The sequence below is a fragment of the Mobula hypostoma genome, chromosome 3 (genome assembly GCF_963921235.1).
Source record: "Mobula hypostoma chromosome 3, sMobHyp1.1, whole genome shotgun sequence".
Classification (NCBI taxonomy): domain Eukaryota; kingdom Metazoa; phylum Chordata; class Chondrichthyes; order Myliobatiformes; family Myliobatidae; genus Mobula; species Mobula hypostoma.
In genome coordinates, this window is record NC_086099.1 from 156,314,480 (window position 1) to 156,336,807 (window position 22,328).

The window sequence follows — 22,328 nt, forward strand, 5'->3', positions numbered from 1 at the left end:
GTAGGAGCGAGCACTGCATCTTCAAAATGAGAATGTCTCCATTGCGTTGTGTGGACTGAATGAAATAGACTCAGAACAGGTCTGGTCACTCAAAATCTGGCAACCACTGAGCAGCCTGAACATCAGCAGAAATATTTTCAACCACAATGGAGCAGATCCTATAAACAACAATTACGTTCAACTCAGGAAATCAATCCTGATTCAATGAGTGTTGTCAAAAAGGGCTTTGATACTGCAAAAAAGGATTTCCAGTAGTGGAAAAGAATAGATATAATAATAAAAAAATTAGAAGTGGTGAAAGATAATAAATTACTTAAACTTGGAAAAACAGTGCTTAATAAGGGAACTTGGAAATGTATCCATTAACTTTTAAATTGGGTTTGAATGGAAGAAAATCAAGTCATAAGGCTATGCGAAATAGGAGAATGGTTCTTTCAAAGAGCCAGAGCAAGCATACTTGCTCCTGCATTGTATCACTTAATGATTTCTACAGCCCAACATCCATATTCATGATTTCAAATACTTTAATCACAAAAAAGTGAATAATTTGGAGATGAACTATATGCTTTGTGCTGCAAGAAATTTAACAATTCAGCCTTCATTTTTGATGGACATCACATCCCAAAATTTTCAGGAGGAATGGTGAAAATTCCTTTACAAATCTATTTATCAGAATTGCTAAATGTGCATAGAAAAAAATACTAGGAATCCAAGTGGAACATCAAATACAGTGTGAAGATACATCACAAATAAAATTGGAGACTCAAAGGAATTATTAAAGTTATTTTTAAAAAGCACACTGACACCTCACATAGTGTGAACTAGGGTGGGAATGGAGCTTAAAAAAGGCCATTACAGCACTATTATATAGAGAAGTATTACTAACAATTCTGTTCTCCTGGGAACTTGGCACAACCACTGTCCACCCCACTGTTTGATGCTGATCTGCCAGGAACATGACATGGACCTATGCCATCCTCACTGCTGCTCACCTCTGTTCTAGGAATCAGAGTGCCAAGAATATAACATGAATCCTTTCTCTCTGTTGTGGAGTATAACAAGCTCCCTCAAGCTACGCATGACCTGTGAGGGTTGGGATAAATACAAGTAGAGGGTGCTATGGAAGCTCTGATTGACTGCACATTTCTCCCCGCTGTACAATGGAGAAATCAAACAAACTTTGGTTTACACTTTCCTAATCTCCTGTCAGTCCACTAGGGTAATCCTAAACTTTCAGTTGCCTGTTACTTGAATCCCCCATCTTAATCACTGCCACTCTGATCATAAGCATAAGCTTGAGAAACAGCATCTCAAATTACATTGCAGTTTCCATGAGCCACCAAATTCAACTGAACTTTTTATTCTGCCATCTTCCCCCTTCCTTTTCAGCCCTGAAGAAGGGTCTCAGCCTGAAACATCAGTTGTTTATTCATTTCCCTAGATGCTGTCTGACCTGCTAAGTTCCTCAAGCATTTTGTTTGTGTTGCTTTGGATTTCCAGCATCTTTAGACTTTCTCATGTTTAAGATTATAAACCAGTTTCTATGACAACTAGCCAGTTATCTAACCCTCCACATGGTGGGCTGGTCTGGAAAGTTAGGGAGATCTTGTTAGGTGGATTCAAAATTGGCTCAGAATAGGAAGCAGAGTATGGTGACTGAAGGCTGTTTCTCAGAATGATGACTGGGGACTCATGATATGCCACAAAGGTCAGTACTGGGATCCTAGTTATTCGTTATTTAAATTTAAAATTTGGATGCAAATGCATAAAGATTAATCAGATTACAGATTAAGACTGCAGATTACACAAAGTTAGGTGATGGTGTTGATATTGAAGATTATCATGAATTGCAAGAGGATCTTGATCAGTTAAGGAAATAGGCAAGTAACAAACAGATCTCAATATAGATAAATGTGAGGTGATACATTCTGGAAAGTCCAACCAGTATAGGACTTGTACTATGAATGGTATAGTATAGGGTGTATTTGAACAGACAGACCTAGGAGTACAGGTGCATAGTTTGTTGAAAGTGGAATCACAGGTAGGCAGGGTGACAGAAGGTGTCATTTAGTGTGTTAGCTTTCATCAGTCAGAGCACTGAGTAGAGGAGTTGAGACATCCATTTTTCAGTTATATATGTTGTTGACAAGACTGCACTTGAAGTATTACGTACAATACCTATTTAGTCACCCCATTTAGAGGAAAAAGTAAGGATACACTGAAAAGACTGCAGATAAGAGTTACAAAAATATTGCCCCCACAAAATTATTTAGAATCTTCCCTAACCAGAAGCCCTAGATGAACTAAGAGATCTGCAATCTGCTGAGGGCTAGATCAGTAGCATTCAGGTCTGGCAACCAAGTAAAATACAAGACATCCAGGTACGACCTCCAGAAAGCTATCTTACAAGTAAAGGAGCAATTCCAGACCACAATGGAATCACAGAAAGATATTTGACAGCTGTGGAAGGGCTTGCATACCTTCACATCCTACAAAGTAAAACTAAACGACCTATGTGACAATGTCTCGTTCCCAGGCATTGAGCTAAATGCCTTTTATGCTTGCTTTGACTGACAAAACATGGAGGAATCTTTGTCAGCTCAGACAGTCCTCAGCGACCTTGTGATTTCAGTCTCTGAGGCAGATGAGAGAGCATTGTTCAGAAGGGTGAACCCATGGAAAGCATCTGGCCCTTAGCAAATACTAAAGATCTGTACTGATCAACTGGCTAGAGTATTCACCGATTACTTCAACCTCTCACTTCAGCAGTCTAAGGTACACACCTGCTTCAAGCAGGCTTCAATTATACCAGCGGCCAAGAAGAATGTGGTAATATGCCTCATTGACTATTGTCCAGGAATGATGTAGTGCTTTGAGAGGTTGGTGATGAAACATCAACTCCTGCCTGAGGAGCAACTTGGATCTCCTGCAATTTGCTTACCATCACAAGAGACCAACAGCAACTGTGATTTTATTGGCTCTTCACTCAACCCTGGAACATCTGGATAGCAAAGATGCATGCATCAGGATGCTCTTTATTGACTACAGCTTGGCATTCAATATATAATCCCCTCAAAAGTAATCAAAAACTTGCAAGATCTAGGCCTTAATTCCTCCTTGTGCAAAGGATCTCGGCCCGAAACGCCGACTGTACCTCTTCCTATAGATGTTGCCTGGCCTGTTGCATTTACCAGCATTTTTTGTGTGTGTTGCTTGAAATTCCAGCATCTGCAGATTTCCTCGTGTTTGCCTCAATTTCCTCCCTTGCAAACCCCAGTCAATTTGAATTGGCAACAGCATCTCCTCCACAACATCAACATTGGTGCACAAGGCTGTATGCTAAGCCCCCTGCTCGTCACACTTTTAAATTATGACTGATATACTAAGCACAGCTCCAATGCCATTTTTAAATTTGCTGACCACACCACTCTTGGCTATGTCAAAGGAGGTGACAAATCATCATATAGGAAAGAGACTGAAAACCTGGCTGCATGGTGCCACAATAACAACCTCTCACTCAATAAAAGCAAAAGCAAATACCTGATTATTGACTACGGGAGGAGGAATATGGAGGTCCACAAGCTAGTCTTCATCAGGGGATCAAAGGTGGAGAGGGTCAGCAACTTTAAATTCTTCAGAGTCATTTCAGAAGATCTGTCCTGGGTCCAGTACACAAATACGATTAGAAAGAAAGCACTGCAGTGTCTCTACTTTCTTAGAAGTTTGCAAATTCAGCCTGTCATCCAAAACTTTGACAAACTTCTAAGGGCAGTGGAGAGTATACTGATTGATTGCACCATGGTGTGGATATGGAAACACCAATCGCCTTCAACAAAAAGCCTACAAAAAGGATACAGCCCAGCCTATCACAGGTAGAAACCTCCCCACCAGTGAGCACATCTACAAGGAGCGATGTGGCAAGAAAGCGACATCCATTATGAACCACCACCATCCAGGTCATGCTCTCTTCTCGTTGCTGCCATCAGGAAGGAGATACAGAAGACCCAGGACCCACTCTATCAGGTTCCGAAACAGTTATTACCCCTCAACCATTATGCTCTTGAACCAGAGGGGATAACTTCATACAGCCCAACTCTAAACTGTTTCCACAACCTACGGACTCACTTCAAGGATTTTTCATCTCATTCACTCAATATTTATTTCTTATTTACTATGTTTTTTTGTATTTGCACAGTTCATTCTTTTCTGCACATTGGTTGCTTATCAATTTTTGTTGCACAGTTTTTCATTAATTCTATTGTATTTCTTTGTATTTACTGCGTATGCCTGCAAGAAAATGAATCTCAGGGTAGCATATGTACTTTATCATAAATTTACTTTGAACTTATGAGGAAAGGAGAGCCCAAAACTAGGTGGCGTAGGTTTAGGGTAACAGGAGAAAGATTTAAGAGAAATCTGAGGGTTCAGAGTAATACTATCCTTACTCTGGATGTGAGATGAAAAACACTACTTCCTTCACAAATGCTTCAGTTCTGCCAGAAATGTTCATGGTTGTAACTAACAATAAATGAGGGATAGCCAATGGTTCTGGTGTATTTCCAGAAGGCACTTATTAATATGCAGCAGTAGAGGTTATTGAACAAAATTAGAGCACTTCAGGAAAGTTATAGGGCACATAATCACTTTGCAAATAAAACAATTGGAATAATAGATTATTAAGTTGTGTGGCTACAACTGGAGAAGTGCTGCAGGGATCTGTGCTAGGGGCCATCTGTTCGTAATGTATATCAATGACTGGGTAAGGGGAACAAGTGTTATATATCCATATTTGCTGATAATATATAACCAAGTAACAATGCAAGTTTAAGGATGACGCCGAGGGGCTCTAAGAGTGTGTAAACAAGTGAAAGGGAAAAGAGATGACAGAATATAACGTGGAAAATACGGTAAGATCCTTCATTTTGGTGGAAAAAGTACATTTTAAATGGTCAGACACTGAAAGATGTTTATACTTAGAGGTATCTGGGCACCTTTGTCCATAAACTAAAAGTTGAACAGAGTGACCTTCTGGAGTATAATTTTTATTGTAGGTAAACCTCAAGTTGGATTTCACTGCAAAAGAATTTATCATTTTATATAAGGCTGAGGTAAGGCTTGAATATTCTATACATGTCTGGTCTCCCTATCTCACGAAGGATATACTTGTGACAGCAGAACATCGTAAAAAGTTCACTATATTGTGAGTATTGGATGGATTTATTCCAAGGGGATTCTATAACATCAATTTGGAAGAAGAAAAATAATCTCATTATATCACAAAATTCTTAAAGGGCTCAATCTGGTAGATGCGAGGTTATTTTCCTTAGCTAAAGAACTTGGGCTCAATCTCAGAGTAACCACATCACATATCTGGAGTGAGACGAGAAAATATTTTTTCACCCAGAGTCGTGACGCTTCGCAATAATCCACCCAGGACTGTGAAGTTTCTGCCACATAACATATTGAAGACAGAAAACAATAGATTTAGGATAATTATAGAAATCACAGAATATGGGATTCGTGCAAGAAAGTGGTGGCAAGATAAATGCTACAGTAGGTGCAGGGAACAGAATGGTGTACTTAATTCGAATTCTTTTTATGTTCTATATTCTAGTTCAATCGTACACATTCCTGGAAGCTACAAAAAAAAAGTATAGTAGGCAAAGACATAAATGATAGAGACAAGCATGAATAAAATTATAGCTACCTTAAATTTAGGAACACTGAGCAAACTGAATGATTAAAATAAAGCACTTATACAATCTGAGTCTGATCTCCCATAACACAAAAAGATGCATCTTAAGCACCAAATACTATACTATGTTTGAACTTTGTAAAATGTTTCCCCCCCCCCCCACCTCCAGTGAGCGTTTGGATCCCTGGTTGTTACAAAGCGAGGTAAATTGAGAGAAGGGGAATGTGATTTTGGAAAGTGCCTTCATTGGATAGGTGCTATGGAGAAATTGGGAGAATGCCCATGATATCCATGGGAGCTTAAAGTAGATTTTGATGTAAATAAAGAATATGCAAAGGGCTGGGAAGTGCAATAGGAAAAGAAAGCAAATGAGCATGTTTTGGTAATTACAAAGCTGATGAAATTTTCCAACAATTTTCAAAGGTCAGAAAACTATACATATACCTTCTATTTTGGAAGAGAATGTCTGGAACAAAATAACGCCTTTCAGTCTGAACAATGTGGAGAAGCTGCCTAATAGATATCTAAGTGCAGCCTGGAAGATGACAGCAATGAGAGATGGGGTTTACTAGAGCATCCTTTCAAGAGAACAAAGGGAGTGATCGTGAGTGACCGTGGATCTCAAGATGTACTAAGAGCAGTGATTGAAAAGGTAAACAGGGAAACAAAATCAAAGATGGATCAGCGACAAAAGTATTACTACCCATCATATTCATACAGATTTTCCAAGCATATTTCAAAGATGACCCGGCTGGTGGCGTAGTGGCATCAGTGTTGGACTTCAGGATGAAAGGTCCCGAGTTCCAATCTAGCCAGCTCCTTTGCACGTTTTCCATCCATGCTGGGTTACAAGCTGGTGATCTCTTTGGAAACTCAACCGGCAGCAGGCAATGGCAAACCACTGCTGTAACTTGCCTTGTACACGGTTCCCTACTATGTCAGAGAGGCATGGAGGGAAAACATCCGCTAACCTGAGAAAAGCTCCGGATGCGACGTACCTTTTCTTTCCATTTCAAAGACAGCATATGCTGTAGCTTTGGAATCACATTATCTTAAAATGCTCAATGCATGGATTCAAATGAAAAAAATTGATAAAGCACAACAGCATTAGCATGTTACAAGCGGATTTGAAACAAATTACTGTTACAGTTCTCTTGTCTAAGAAATTAATGACAAAGCAGTATGACTTGAACACTTAAGCAAACAATACTTTTTTAAAAAAATACATCAGAAACAGCAGAAAGTAGTCAATCCGCCCTTCAAGTCTACGTCACCATTCAATAAGATTGTAGCTGATCTGATTGGCCTAAATATTACTTTTTCATTCTTACCCCTTAATAGCATGATAATTCAAATATCGATCTTCACTTGACGACTTGGTCTCTCTGAGATAGAGAATTCTAATGAGAGTAAAGAAAGTACTCATTTCCATCTTTAAGCAGGCGAGTTTTATTCTGAAAACATCACCCAATTCAAAATATTCTGAAATGGCAAAACATACTGAATATCCACCCTATAACTGCCTTTAGAATCTTTTAATTTTCAATCAGATCACCCCTCATCCTTCCAAACTCAAAAGGTATACACCCAAACTTACTTTGAGGGCAACTCCTATTTCATCTGAAGGATTTTTTTGAGAATTAAATATCTATTTGTAGTGCATCCATCTCAGAGGCTTAAAGGAGGGCAGGTCATTGTTTTGAATCATTTAATATTTTCCATAAAACAGCCAAAGGCCAGGCTGGCACACTAAAAGTGGCAGTGATTTTCATCTTGATATGATGGTGGAAGCATCGACTCACTGCAATTCACTTACCACTGAAACAGATCTAGAGTAGATGCCATCTCCCTGGCCCTACCCTCATCCATGGAGCATCTGAACAGTAAAAACATCTATGTTAAACTATTGTTTATTAACTACAGCTTTAGTATGGAAGCTATACACTATAATTCCAAGTAACCTTTTCTCTAGACTTGTAAACACAGGACCCAAGACCTCTCTCTGCAACTAGACCCTTGACTTCCTGACCAAAAGATTGCAAACAGCTTGGATAGGCATTAACATCTGTCATAATTATTTTAAACACTCGTGCCCACAAGATTGTGTCCTCAGCTCCTAACTCTGCTCTCTGCACACTCACGATTGTGTGGCCAGATTCTACAACTCCATCTACATGTTTGCAGTGGGCCATATATCAAATAATAATGAGCTAGAGTACATGAAAAAGAGAGACTTCTGATACGGTGCCATGATAACAATATTTCTTTTAATGTTAACATAACAAAAGAGTGGGTCATTTACTTCAGAAAGCAGGGTGAGGAATGGGGGGGGTGGGGGCAGTGCACATGCTTCTGTTCTGTTTGCATTACTGGTGCTGAGGTCAAGACGATTCAGTTTCAAACTCCAGGGAATGAACATTACCAATAACCTATCTTGATCCAACCATATTGGCACCTCGACCAAAAAAGCCCCTCTATTTCCTCAGAAGGCTAAAGAAATTTGGCACGTCTCTTTTGACTCCTGCCAGTTATTAAAATCAATGCATCATAGAAAGCATCTTTTATACATCACAGCTTGGTATGGCAACTGCTCTGCCCATGACAGCAAGAGTTGTGACAGCTCAGCAATACATAGAAGCCAGCCTCCTCTTCATAGACTCTATCGATCCTTCCCCCTCCCCCACCCCAAAACCTATAAAGCACTCCCCCTTGACACATTCATCTCCCCACTTCCATCAACTAGAAGACACATACCACCAGGCTTAAGAGCAGCTTCTATCCACTACTAGGCTATTGAATGCTTTCCTATTATGATGGGATGCACACTTGACATATTCACCTTGTGATCTTGCACCTTACTGCTTACCTGCACTGCAAGCACTTCATTCTGCACTGTTTTACCTTGCAGTATCTCAATGCACAACTGCAATGAATTAATCTGTATGGACAGTGTGCAAAACAAGATTTTCACTGTACTTCAGTATGTGTAACAATAATAAACTTCACTCACCTCAACACTAAACTAATGAACACAACCTATGAACTACTTTCAAAGACTTTACAACACATGTTCTCAGGATTATTTATTATCAGGTTTTTTTTGTATTTAAGTTTGTCATCTTTTACACAATAGCTGTTTGTCAGTCCTTGTTTGGGTGCAGTTTTTCATTGATTCTACTTCATTCCTTTGTTCTACTCTGAATGCCTATAAGAAAATGAATCTCGGGTGTTGTATATGGTAACGTATACACACTTTGATAATAAGTTTGCTTTAAACTCTTTGAACATTGAAACTAATCCAGTCTCATCAATCCAGACATGCATTGCTAGCATTGAAGGCCACAGGCCATGTCAATAAGCTCCTGAAGATCATACCTCAGCCTCTTGCATTCCAGCAAGAATAAATCCAGCCTACATTATCAGCCTCTCATCCCCTGCATTTGCAGAGGTAGAAATGTCAAAGTATTTTTGACCGTCTTCATACTTAATTATGATAACCATACACCTGTCTCCCTTTGTTTGTTACAAGGAAAGTTATGACAACAATCTTCAACCCTTAAAATGCTACTAACTAAATAGGGTGGCTGGATACAGTCCACTTAGAAGTACGATATTCCCTGCATATTCAACAAAATGCAGGAAGCAGTTTCAATAGTCATAGTCATACTTTATTGATCCCGGGGGGAATTGGTTTTCGTTACAGTTGCACCATAAATAATTAATAGTAATATAAATAGTAATAGCAATATTACTATTAGTAAATAGTAATAGTCATAGAAATACTAAATAGTAACAGAATAGTAATAGAAAATAGTAATAAATAGTTAAATAATAATATGTAAATTATGCCAGTAAATTATGAAATAAGTCCAAGACCAGTCTATGGGCTCAGGGTGTCTGACCCTCCAAGGGAGGAGTTGTAAAGTTTGATGGCCACAGGCAGGAATGACTTTCTATGACACTCTGTGCTGCATCTCGGTGGAATGAGTCTCTGGCTGAATGTACTCCTGTGCCCACCCAGTACATTATGTCGTGGATGGGAGACATTGACCAAGATGGCATGCAACTTAGACAGCATCCTCTTTTCAGACACCACCGTCAGAGAGTCCAGTTCCATCCCCACAACATCACTGGCCTTATGAATGAGTTTGTTGATTCTGTTGGTGTCTGCTACCCTCAGCCTGCTGCCCCAGCACACAACAGCAAACATGATCACATTGGCCACCACAGACTTGTAGAACATCCTCAGCATCGTCTGGCAGATGTTAAAGGACCTCAGTCTCCTCAGGAAATAGAGATGGCTCTGACTCTTCTTGTAGACAGCCTCAGTGTTCTTTGACCAGTCCAGTTTATTGTCAATTCGTATCCCCAGGTATTTGTAATCATCCACCATGTCCACACTGACCCCCTGGATGGAAACAGGGGTCACCGGTACCTTAGCTCTCCTCAGGTCTACCACCAGCTCCTTAGTCTTTTTCACATTAAGCTGCAGATAATTCTGCTCACACCATGTGACAAAGTTTCCTACCATAGCCCTGTACTCAACCTCATCTCCCTTGCTGATGCATCCAACTATGGCAGAGTCATCCGAAAACTTCTGAAGATGACAAAACTCTGTGCAGAAATTGAAGTCCGAGGTGTAAATGGTGAAGAGAAAGGGAGACAAGATAGTTCCCTGTGGAGCCCCAGTGCTGCTGATCACTCTGTCGGATACACTGTGTTGCAGGCACACGTACTGTGGTCTGCCAGTCAGGTAATCAAGAATCCATGATACCAGGGAATCATCCACCTGCATCGCTGTCAGCTTATCCCCCAGCAGAGCAGGGCGGATGATGTTGAACACACTGGAGAAGTCAAAAAACATGACCCTCACAGTGCTCACTGGCTTGTCCAGGTGGGCATAGACACGGTTCTGCAGGTAGACGATGGCATCCTCAACTCCTAGTCGGGGCTGGTAGGCGAACTGGAGGGGATCTAAGTGTGGCCTGACCATAGGCCGGAGCAGCTCCAGAACAAGTCTCTCCAGGGTCTTCATGATGTGGGGGGTCTGTAGTCATTGAGGCCGCTGGGGCGCGGCATCTTCGGCACAGGGATGAGGCAGGACATCTTCCACAGTACAGGAACCCTCCGGAGCCTCAGGCTCGGGTTGAAGACATGGCGAAAGTGCTCCACATAGCTGAAGGGCACAGGCTTTGAGCACCCTGGTACTGACACCATCCGGTCCTGTAGCCTTGCTTGGGTTGAGATGTTTCAGCTGTCTTCTCACCTGTTCAGCCATGAAGCCCACCATGGTGGTTTCATGTGGAGGAGGGGTTATAGTCATGAGAGCAGGGTGGGGGACTGTGAGGAGGAGTAGGAGGGGAGAGTGGAATATGTGTTGGTTGGGGGCCGACAACAGATGGCTCATGTGGGGGATGGGCAGGGGTCACAATGTCAAATCTGTTAAAGAACAGGTTAAGTTCGTTGGCCCTGTCCACACTGCCTTCAGCTCCTCTGTTGCTAGTTTGCCGAAACCCAGTGATGGTCCTCTTCCCCCTCCAGACCTCTCTCATGTTGTTCTGCTGGAGTTTCCACTCAAACTTCCTCCTGTACCTGTCTTTAGCCTCCCTGATCCTGGCTTTCAGGTCCCTCTGTATTGCCCTCAGCTCCTATTTCCATCTCCAAACGCCCTCTTTTTAGCGTTCAGGGTGTCCTTAATGTCCTTTGTCACCCATGGCTTGTTATTTGAATAACAAAGGACAGTTCTTGTCCGAACATTGCAGTCCACACAGAAGTTAATGTAATCAGTGATGCATTCTGTGAGCCCATCAATATCCTCTCCACGTGGCTCACAGAGTGCCTGCCAGTCTGTCACTTCAAAACAACCCTGGAGCACCTCATAAGCCTCCTCCAACCATTTCCTCACTGTGCTCAAGGTTGCAGGTTTACTCTTCACCAGAGGCACGTTGCAGGGTTTTAGATGCACCAGGTTGTGATCTGACCTTCCCAGTGGGGGGAGGGGAGAGGAGCTGTATGCATCCTTAACGTTAGCGTACATCAAATCCAGAGTCCTCTCCCCTCTGGTTGTACAGCTCACATACTGCATGAAGTTGGGCAGTGTTCTAGCCATGGTAACCTGGTTGAAGCCACCCAAGATGGTAATGAGGGCACTCGGGTGCTGGGTTTGTAATCTGGCTATGACGGTGTAAATGATGTTACACGCTGACATCAGGTTGGCAGAGGGAGGGATGTACACAACAACCACAATTGCATGCGAGATTTCCCTTGGCAAATAATATGGCCTGAGTCCAACAGCAGAAAGTTCAATATCCGGGCTACAGATACGTTCCTTGATCGTAATATGCCCAGGATTGCACCATCTGTTATTTACCAGAACTGCCAGCCCCCCTCCTTTGCGCTTACCGGTCTCAGTGCAAGACCAAGAACTACACATGGTCTTTTTTTGACCGCCCAAAAACTTCTGATTCATCTAGAGGGACTATGGAGTATCTGTAAATTTAGCTGCTGCTCAGAAGTTCATCTATATCAGGGGTGGCCAACCTTTTACATTCCATGGTCATTTTTTTCCACGCACGAGTTCTATATTAACATATTTTTACAAGAATTGAATGGGGGTACGAGAGTTGTATGGCACATCTGAACCCATGAGTGAAAAAATTGATGCATGGAACATAAAAGGTTGGCCACCCCCAATCTATACCCTTTCCAAGAACATAATGGGATGCAAGCCATGATTTTTTTTAAAAAAAATTAATTCACAGCATGTACAACCTCAGTGCAAGGCTACATTGCTTCAGTATTTTTCTCCATCTTTCTCATTGCAATACTATATCATCTCCAACAAACTTACTGCTGGAGTGGAGGTAATGTTCAGAACAAATGGAAAACTGTTGTTCCTTGTTGTCTTCATTCCAGAAACATAGATCCAACTTTGGCCATCATGCTACAACTAGATTGCACTTTTGTGTTTATGTTCAGAAAGCAAACTCCAAAAGATAACATGAACTTTAATGAATAAAGGATATTGGATTTAATCAGAAAAACAGAAGCAAGTTCCTTTTGTAGGGTATAGGATTTTGATGTTAAATGAGGTCCTTGAGGTTTATTGGAAGAACAAAAATGGGCCATGAAATGATTTTGACAAGTAAAGTTAAAAACTATCCAAACATTTTTTAAGTAGAAGTAAGAGGGTAGCTAAAGACAGGGAGTCAGAGCACATGATTATTGCAAATGAATACTTTCGCATCACTATTCACCAGGGACAGGATACCGAAGCTGCATAGTTACGGGAGTAGTATGCTGATATTCTGAAGCATGTCTTTTAACAGGTAGGCAGAAGTGAATCACATTAGGGCTGATAAATCTCCAGGACCTGATGGATCTATACAGAATTTAAGGAAAGCAAACAAAATTTCTTTTGAAGTAGGAGACTAGCTTATATTTAATATCCTCTTTTCCCAAAAGGGCAATAGGGATAAGAATGGAAATTACAGGCTGAGCCTTTGCATGTGTGGGAGAGAAATTGTTGAAGATTGACTGACAGGATCTATGTTCACTTAGGAAGGCAGCGATTGATTAGGAGAGTTTTGTGAAAAGGAGATGGTCTCACAAATGTTAGGTTTTTTTTGAATTGGTAACTTTAAAAAACAATGGTTTGGCATGGTTTATATGGAATTCATTAAGATTCTCACAAAATTTTGCATGATAGGTTCATCTAGAAGGTTAAGGCATAAGGGATCTGAGTAGTGTTGGCACACTGAATACAAAATTGGCTTTATGAGGGTTGTGGAGGATGGCATTTTTCTGATTGGAAGTCTGTTGCAAGTGTGTGGTACAGTACTCTAAGACTTTCATAATATATAATAAGTGGGAAGGTGCATGACACAAATGACAAGATTGGAATTCAATCCAGACTAGTGTGACTTGAGCATTGATATATCGATTAACTTTGGACTGAAAAGTCCAATACTCCATGAAAGTGGTGACACAGGTAGATAGTGAAGAAGGCATTTAGTATTCTTGCATTTGGGAATTGAATTGAATTGACTTTATTTCTTACATCCTTCACATACATGAGTAAAAATCTTAACATCTCCATCTAAATGTGCAATGTGTAGTCATAGTAATTAATAATTTATAATAAATAGAACAGTCAATGTAGTATAGCGTACACTCAAATCAGCGTGAGGTAATCAGCCTGATGAAAGAAGCTGTCCTAGAGCCTGTTGGTCCTGGCTTTTATGCTGCAGTACCGTTTCCTGGATGGTCGCAGCTGGGATAGATTGTGGTTGGGGTGACTTGGGTCCCTAATGATCCTATGGGCCCTTTTTGCACACCTGTCCTTGTAAATGTCTTGAATCAAGGGAAGCTTCACAACTACAGATGCACTGGGCTGTCCAGACCACTCTCTGCAGAGTCCTGTGATTAAGGGAGGTACTGTTCCCATAACAGACAATGATGCAGCCAGTCAGGATGCTCTCAATTGTGCCCCTGTAGAAAGTTCATAGGATTTGGGGGCCCAAATTAGGATTTGTGTGTTGAAGCATTGTGTACAAGAGTTGGGATATCATGTTGCAGCTGTACAAAATATGGATTAGAGTGCATTTGGAGTATTATATGCAGTTCAGGTTGCCACAGTACAAGGAGGACGTGGTTGCAGTAGAGTTCAGACAAACTTTACCAGGACGTTATTTGGAATGAAAAGCTTTGATACGTAAGACAGTCCTGATGAAGGGTCTGGGCCCAAAATGTCATCTGTACTTTTTTCCATAGGTGGTGTGCATCTTAGTTCTTGGATTTCCAGCATCTGCAGATTTTCTCATTTGTGGCAGGAGACGAGACAGAATTCAGAGACAAAAATGCCTTCTGCTGAGTTTTAGAATTTCAGCAAGAGTACTGTTTGCTGCCAAGCCCACATAATTTTCAGTTAGAACTGTGCAAGTTACGTCGTCTCACTTGAGGACTTTAAAGTGCTCTTTCCAGCATATACTGCCTATCTCTCTACATCAATAAACTTTCCATAGGGGTAAATCCTTGTAATCTAGGTAAAACAGGATAGATCTGAAGAATCTAAACAATTATCAATGAACTATTCAACTTGCTGTGCTTGGTGCACCATTACCATAAAACCATGAGACATAGGAGCAGAATTAGGCCATTTGGCCCATCGAGTTCTGCTTCTCCATTCAATCATGTCCAATCCTTTCTTCCTCCCTCCTCAGCCCTATTCCCTGGCCTTCTCTCCATAACCTTTGATGCCATGTCCAATCAATTATCCCTCAAGCTCTGCCTTGAATACACCCAACAATCTAGCCTGTGGTAATATATAACACAACTTCACCACCCTCTGCCGAAAGGAATTTCTCCGCATCTGTTTTTGCCTTCCTCACCACTGACTCTACCTGCAAGTTAATCTTTAGGGTGTCCTGCACAAGGACTCCCAAGTCCCTTTCCATCTCAGATTTTTGGATTTCTCCCCATTTAGAAAATAGACCACACATTTATTTCTTCTACCAAAGTGCATAACCATGCCTTTTCCAACATTATATTTCATTTGCCACTCTCTGCTCATTCTCCTAATCTAAGTCCTTCTGTACCCTCCCTATCTAAGTCTTTCTCAACACCACCTGCCCCTCCACCAATCTTCGTATTATCTGCAAACTTGGCAACAAAGCCATCTATTCCATCATCTAAATCATTGATATACAGCAGAAAAAGAAGTGGTCCGAACACCGACCCCTATGGAACACCACTAGTCACTAGCAGCCAACCAGAAAAGGATCCTTTTCTTCCCACTCACTACCTCCTACCAATCAGACAATTATCTAACCATGTCCACAACTTTCCTATAATATCATGGGCTCTTAATTTGGTAAGCAGCCTCATGTGTGGCAAATATGCAACATGCACTGCGTCCCATTTATCTATCTTCTGTGTGATCTCCTCAAAGGATTCCAACAGGTTCGTCAGGCAGGATTTTCCCTTAAGGAAACCATGCTAACTTTGTCTTATCTTGCCCTGTGTTACCAAGTACTCCATAACCTCATCCTTAACAACTGACTCACAAAACTTCCCAACCACTGAGGTCAGGCTAACTGGTCTATAATTTCCTTTCTGCTGCCTTCCTCCTTTCTTAAAGCGTGGAGTAACATTTGCAATTTTCCAGTCCTCTGGCACCATTCCAGAGCCAATGAACTTTGAAACATCATTTCTAATGCCTCCACAATCTCTACCAATCTCTAAGGTGCAGTTTATCTTGTCCGGGTGACTTGCGAACCCTTAGATCTTTTAACCTTTTGAGCACCTTCTCCCGTGTAATAGTAAGTGCATTCACTTCTCTTCCCTCACACCCTTCAACATCTGGCACACTACTTGTGTCTTCCACAGTGAAGACTGATGCAAAATACTCATTTAGTCCATCTGCCATCTCCTTGTCCCCTGTTATTATTTCTCCAGCTTCATCTTCTAGCAGTCCTATACCCACTCTCATTTTTTTTTTACATACTTAAAAAAGCCTTTACTATCCACTTTGTTTGCAGGCTAGCTTTCATATTTTATCTTTTCCCTCCTAATGATTATTTTCGTTACTCCCTGTAGGATTTTAAAAGCTTCCCGATTTTCTGTCTTCCCACTAATTTTTGCTTTGTTGTATGCCCTCGCTTTTGCTTTTACGTTAGCTCTGACTTCCCTGGTCACCAACAGTTATACTATTTTGCCATTTGATTATTTGTTTTTGGAATACATCTATCCTGCACATTCCTCATTTTTCCAAGAAACTAACGTATACTTTGGCTAACTCCCTTCTTATATCACTGAAATACTATGTCAGATTTTACTCTCTCCCTATCAAATTTCAAGTTGAACGCAATCATATTGTAATCACTTCCTCCTAAAAGTTCTTTTACCTTAAGCTCCTCTGGTTCATTACATAACACCCAATCCAGTATAGCTGATCCCCTAGAAGACTCAAGAGTAAACTGTTCTAAAAAGCCATCTAATAGGCATTCAACAAATTCAGTCTCGAAAACCATTTCGAACCTGATTTTTCCCAATTGACCTGCATGTTGAAATCTCCCATGACTATTATAACACTGCCCTTTTGACATTATACAGACCCTTCTCCCTCCACCCACACCAATCCTGACAGAGACCCTCCCCCTTTCACCCAGAACACAGACACTTCCCTAAACGTGAGAAAATCTGCAGATGCTGGAAATCCAAGGAACATACACAAACTGCTGGCGGAACTCGGTAGGCCAAGCAGCATCTATGGAAAAGAGTATAGTCGACGTTTTGGGCTGCGACCCTTCATCAGGACTGGAGAAATAAAGATAAGGAGTCTGACTTGGAAAATGGGGGATAGTGGAAAAATGAACAAGAGGATAGGTGAAACTAGGCCTGTTCTTCATATCATATCATGATTTGCCATTTAATCTTAGCCTTGGAGCCTTTAAATGCTTGTGGAGTATTTTTTCTTTTCCCTTGAGACATGGTAATGTTCCCAATCTAAGAAAGCCTTGAGTCAGTGGCAAGTTAACCCTTGGGTCACTTAGTCACATTCATCAAACCAGTCTCAATGTTTTCTGATAGAGCAATTAAGAATTTCTCACAGGGTGCTAATTACATGGACATTCAACACTGTAGTGACTATGCTCCTCCTTTGGATTCAAAGCCATCAGGTCACCTCTGATGTGAAGAGATTTTTTTGGAGTTCCAGAAGATTTCCATGTTATTGCTCCTAATGTAATGTTTCTGACATCATTTTATGCTTAGGTAGATCGAGCTAACTGTGGCTTAGGCACAATCAATTCAACATTTATGGGAATTTATCATGAAACTGATGATAGTGAATGCTGATTCTAACAAGACCACATTCCAAGTATTTTGTCAGGAGGACAACTTCTACTGGAGTTCACTTTCCCTACTTCCTTGCTGATTATCCTTTCCAACTCTTGGCATTTTATGCTAGCATAGGGCAGTATAGGGCTTAAAAAAATCAGAATAGAAATTTGTCTTGGCTTCATTCAGAGTTGGAGCACAAGATCTTATTTCTGCAGTTTTCTAGTTGCACATTAGATTCTCTGGTTGTGAACCAGTAAAGTGAGTTCCTGAGATGATAGGCCAGGCAGCATATATAGGAAGTACATTTGTACTTCTTCCTATAGATGCTGCATGGCCTACTGCGTTCCACCAGCATTTTGTGTGTGTTGCTTGAATTTCCAGCATCTGCAGATTTTCTCGTGTTACTGAGATGATAGGTCAGCTTATCTTTAACAAAAACTGAGCTCCTCTTCCAGTTTGCCCAGGAGATGGATGTGTACTCACCATCTTTTCTTTGAGGTGAATATCCACTGCCATTGTGTTTCATTCAAAGTAGCAATATCATCACCAAAATGCCAACATTCCCATGCTCTCATAGTGCAGTGACATTCAGAGCCATTGTAACTGTTTATAGAAAACCTGACATTCTATGTCACAACAATCACAGTGAGTGGAAGTTGCCTGCACAGCAAATACAACAGACTTGACAAAGTGAGATGAAGGGGAGGGAGGGAATTACTCTCAGATATAATACAAGGACAGAAGATTAATGGTGAGAGCTTGTGCCTTGAGTTCACCTCTGTAAATGTTTGTGTGCATGTCAGAAGACACCATGTGTATCCAGCTGTACGCAAATAACTGCAGAATAGGCTCTGCTGCATAGAAATGTTAATAAGACACTATTACAGCTCAGGGCAGAGTTCAAAGTTCAATCGCCATGTTTTTATAAGGAGTTTGTATGTCTTCCCCATGAAACGCATACGTTTTCTCTGGGTGCTCCAGTTTCCTCCCACAGTCCTAACACAGAGGTAGTAGGTTACACAAAATGTTGGAGGAACTCAGCAGGCCAGGCAGCATCTATAGAAAAAAGTACAGTCAACATTTCGGGCCGAAACCCTTGGCAGGACTGGAGAAAAAAAGCTGAGGAGTAGATTAGAAAGGTGGGGGTGAGGGGAGACAGAAATGCCAGGCAATAGATGAAACTTGGGAGGGGAAGGGATGAAGCAGAGAGCTGGGAAGTTGACTGGGGAAAGTCAGAAGGCCATGGAAAAAAGGGGTGGGGGGGGAGAAGAGCACCAGAGGGAAGTGATTGGCAAGCAAGGAGATAACATGAGAGAGGGACAAGGGGATGTGAAATGAAGATTACTGGAAGCTTGAGAAATTGATGTTCATGCCATCAGGCCACCCAAATTGAATACAAGTGTTGTTCCTCAAACCTAAGGGTGGCCTTCACCCAACAGTGGAGGTGGCCACGGATGGACATATCAGAATGGTAATGGGAAATGGAATTAAAATGGGTGGCCACTGGGAGATCCCGCTTGTTCTGGCGGACTGAGCACAGATACTCAACGAAGCGGTCTTACAATCAACATCCAAAACGTCAACTGTACTTTTTTCCGCAGATGCTGCCTGGCCTGCTGAGTTCCTCCAGCATTTTCTGTGTGTTTGGATTTCCAGCATCTGTAGGTTTTCTCTTGCTTGTGAGATAGTAGGTTAATTGGTCATCATAAATCGTCCTGTGATTAGGGTTAAATTGCGGTTGCTGAAAGGTGAGGCTTGGATTACCCTGTGGCCAATAGATCACGTCATTACTCTCAAGTCTATGTTGAAGATGAGGTGCAGTATAAATGAACTCCAGTGTTCCTTGTAAGCGGAACAAGTGCTACACATGCCCTTACAATTCCTCCCTTACCACCATTCAGGGCCCCAGACAGTCCTTCCAGGTGAGGCGACACTTCACCTGTGAGTCGGCTGGGGTGATATACTGCATCCGGTGCTCCCGATGTGGCCTTCTATGTGACCGCTTTGCTGAACACCTACGCTCTGTCTGCCAGAGAAAGCAGGATCTCCCAGTGGCCACACATTTTAATTCCACATCCCATTCCCATTCTGACATGTCTATCCACAGCCTCCTCTACTGTAAAGATGAAGCCACACTCAGGTTGGAGGAACAACACCTTATATTCCATCTGGGTAGCCTCCAACCTGATGGCATGAACATCCACTTCTCTAACTTCCGCTAATACCCCACCTCCCCCTCGTACCCCATCTGTTATTTATATACACATTCTTTCTCTCTCTCTCTCCTTTTTCTCGCTCTGTCCCTCTGACTATACCCCTTGCCCATCCTCTGGGTTCCCCCGCCCCTTGTCTTTCTCCCCGGACCTCCTGTCCCATGATCCTCTCATATCTCCTTTGCCAATCACCTGTCCAGTTCTTGGCTCCATCCTCCCCCTCCTGTCTTCTCCTATCATTTTGGATCTCCCCCTCCCTCTCCCACTTTCAAATCCCTTACTCACTCTTCCTTCAGTTAGTCCTGACGAAGGGTCTCAGCCCGAAACGTCGACTGTACCCCTTCCTAGAGATGCTGCCTAGCCTGCTGCGTTCACCAGCAACTTTGATGTGTGTTCCAGTGTAAAAGGTCCATTTTTAAAGGCACAAATTCAATAATTCATGGACTTAATTAAATTATGGATTTTAGCATATAAAAATTACATCGCTGGTGGTAAGTGGCGAAAATAAGTAAATATTGAACAATAACATCAATAATCTCAGCATCCGTCTTACTCAAATACAGCCCATTTCCCTCAAAAGTTCTTCGACAACTTGGCTGTCTTTCTTGGTTGAATTGCTTAGTTACCAACAATTAATTGTTTTAATTAATAAGAAAAACTACTCTCTAGAAAACCACTCATGCGGAAGATTCTCAACAAATTTCAGCAAGGTCTTTCAAAGGTAACCGTGTGCGCAAGTTTTTTGTGTGGTTGGTAAAATCAATTCATGCACTTTTTACATAAGCAGCCATGTGAAACGGTTTGGCTTCAGTACCTTGAATCAATACTTCTATAATCTTATCTGCCTTTGCCAACCTTCACTTATACCCCACCCCCAAAACAAACGTTCCCTGGATTTGTGGAACGAGACACTAAAGAGTTGTGTTACATGTATTAATAATATTTCTCCAGGCAAATTACACAATATATTCATGTTGCAATAATTATACCCACATTCATCAGGAAGTGTAGAATAGCATTTAGCAAAATTTCACTATTCAGCAATTAAGCCGTCGTTTTATAGCATGGCAATTTTTCTGTACCGAAATAACCTCTCTAACTGCAATTTGTCTTCAAAAATACAAATATCGAACATTTCTGTATCCAAATGGAAGAGACGTTAAGATTTTGGTTGGAGTCAATTCTTCATTTGGTGTGAAATGCTGTTACATTCACCGCTTATGTAACTCAAAAACACCACACAAGATGAAGCTAAGCTTTCCCCAGAATCATATTTAAAGTGACCAGAAAAATATGGACACGCAATATCTTACACTTACTTTTACTAGTTATTTTAACAAGCCTGTTCCTTTCCTGATCCACGTAAATCGTATTTAAAAAGATACCTGTAATATTTCAGATCCTCGAGGCCCAGGGGCTTCAAATAACGTATATCATAAAGTAGTGACGCATAAAAATGGGTTATCGCAAAAGTGGTTTGCGAAAAAAGTTTCGACGAAGCAGTATACTGCTTAGGATCCAAGAGCAGCCTTTCCTGTTCCTTTTCGCATATCCGGATTCACCCGTAGTGGAGTGCATTGGAATGCAACAGTAAGACTTAAGTCAAAAAGCTCACTTTAAAGATATTGCTGTAGCCCGCGCGTTGTACTTTAAATAAAGCTGAACACAGGTTTTCGGCTACATTGGACGCCGACTGCATGTCCATGAGCTGGGTGGACGTAAACCGGCTGCAGTGCCTCTTCACTGAAAATGTACAGCGTGGCTCGGACTTCAAAACAAAGGCAGCGAGATACCCTTGACCACCACTTTACACGCTGCAGACAAACAGCCGGACATTTCACAATGCACCAAAACACTTTCCAACTGCTCCTCCCCTCCCAAGAACACAAGAGAAAACCAGCAGATATTCGCCTATTCAAGGTAAGCTGAAGAGGGAAGAAGAAAGTAAAGATTGAGCAAAACGGGCACTTACTTAAAAGTCTGGTTCTTAGGTTATGTTTTGTGTGAGTGTGTATGCTAACTGCCCTAGGAACTGACAGACTACCTCTCACACCCCCACTCTCCCTCTGGCTGGCGACTCTCACTCAGTAGCTCCTCCCCAGCGCGCGCGCACGCGCTGGAACCAGTTTGAAAGAAATGGCGACGCCTCGCCTCGCCTGCGTGCGCGCCCGCTGAAGCCAACTCCATTTACCACCCACCCACCCGAGACCGGGGCTGTGGGGGTAACTCCGGGAACCCTACACGCTTCAAGCAGTAAAGTTACCCCACGGCTCTGAAACAAATAACCGTCTTCGTGCACGAGCATTGGCCCGAGCGGCGCCGTTACCTCCACGCGGGTACAATGACGAGGAGGTGGGGGGGGGAGGGAGGGAGGGAGGGAGGATGGTCGGTGGAGTCGGACCAGCAGCGAAGGGCAGAACAAAGTGTATTTTAATTTCATCTTTCTACACCCCTCCCCCACACAAAAAAACCTCCCACTGCTGTACCACTCCTTGGCCCAAACAATGAAGGGAACTGGTGACTGGATTTTTTTTGTGTCTATTTGCCACGCGTGGGAAATTGCAAAGTGGAGTGACTCG

The 22,328-nt window shown here is 41.9% G+C and overlaps 1 protein-coding gene across 8 annotated transcripts in view; it reads right to left on the reverse strand.

The window, feature by feature from the left end:
* The window catches only part of LOC134344341 (growth factor receptor-bound protein 10-like), a 242,278-nt gene that overhangs the window by 219,235 nt on the left and 715 nt on the right, over nt 1-22,328 (reverse strand). For 3 of the 8 annotated variants that reach the window (XM_063043957.1, XM_063043961.1, XM_063043954.1), the window contains exon 1: nt 21,722-21,913. The exons of 2 other annotated variants lie outside the window; for them this stretch is intronic. The gene's annotated coding sequence lies outside the window, so the exon portion shown is untranslated. Of the gene's footprint in view, nt 1-21,134; nt 21,675-21,721; nt 21,919-22,328 lie in introns of those variants that run through there. 3 more of the 8 variants (XM_063043955.1, XM_063043956.1, XM_063043962.1) reach the window with 2 other exon arrangements.